Raw genomic sequence first — 969 nt, 5'->3', positions numbered from 1 at the left:
ATATATATATATATATATATATATATATATATGTTTCAATTTTTTTTATGATAATAGAAAATTATAAAGTTAATTATTCTTGTTTATTATTTTTATTATAAATAAAAATTAAATATGAATAATAAAATTAATTTTTATTAATTTTGTATGTAATTTTTAATTTTGAAAATAATAAAGTTTAAAAATTGATCAAATTGAAAAAATGGTTACAGTTACCCAAAAAATAATATTAATAAAATATTTATTTTGATTTAAAAAATTTCTTAAAAAATAAATACGAAAAGTCGCCTTATATAAATATAAATTATAAATAATAACAAAAATTAAATTAAAAATAAGAATAATTATAATGATGAAAATATTTATAACAACATTTACTGATCAATTTAATTTTAACTAGACAAATCAATTCCTTCATTTATGTAAATTTTAACTAGACAAATCAATTTAATTTTCTCCATGCACTAAAATTTCGATCCAAATCATGTATTGATATTTTTTCATGAATAGGTATGAATTTATCTATAAAAGTAACATTTTAAAAGAAATTAAAAAAAGATTTCGACAATATAATTTTGAAAAGCTACATTTAAGATTTAATTATGATAAAAAAACTAGTTGAATTAATTCTGATACATAATAACTATTTAATTTTGAGAAATAATTTGTAGATCATAAAATCAAAGGCTTCTTTAATAGTAATAGTAGCAATTATTTGAAAAATTGGCTGCTTCGCATGCTCCCATATAAAAAAGATTGTCAAAATCTATGAAAACTACAAGCATCCATCATAAAAACAAATTTATCCAAAGTTCATCATGAGTTATAAGTGAATTTCCTCTGAAAATACGTTTAACAATATTAAGTTTATAGTAAAAATCAAGAAAAACATTAATGGCGGAAGCATTGAACACCAAAATCACAGATAATAATTGTAGGGCTAAGAATCATTTGGCACCCCAGCACAAA

The sequence above is a fragment of the Vigna radiata genome, chromosome 11 (assembly GCF_000741045.1).
Source record: "Vigna radiata var. radiata cultivar VC1973A chromosome 11, Vradiata_ver6, whole genome shotgun sequence".
Lineage (NCBI taxonomy): Eukaryota > Viridiplantae > Streptophyta > Magnoliopsida > Fabales > Fabaceae > Vigna > Vigna radiata.
This window is presented reverse-complemented; position numbering follows the sequence as displayed.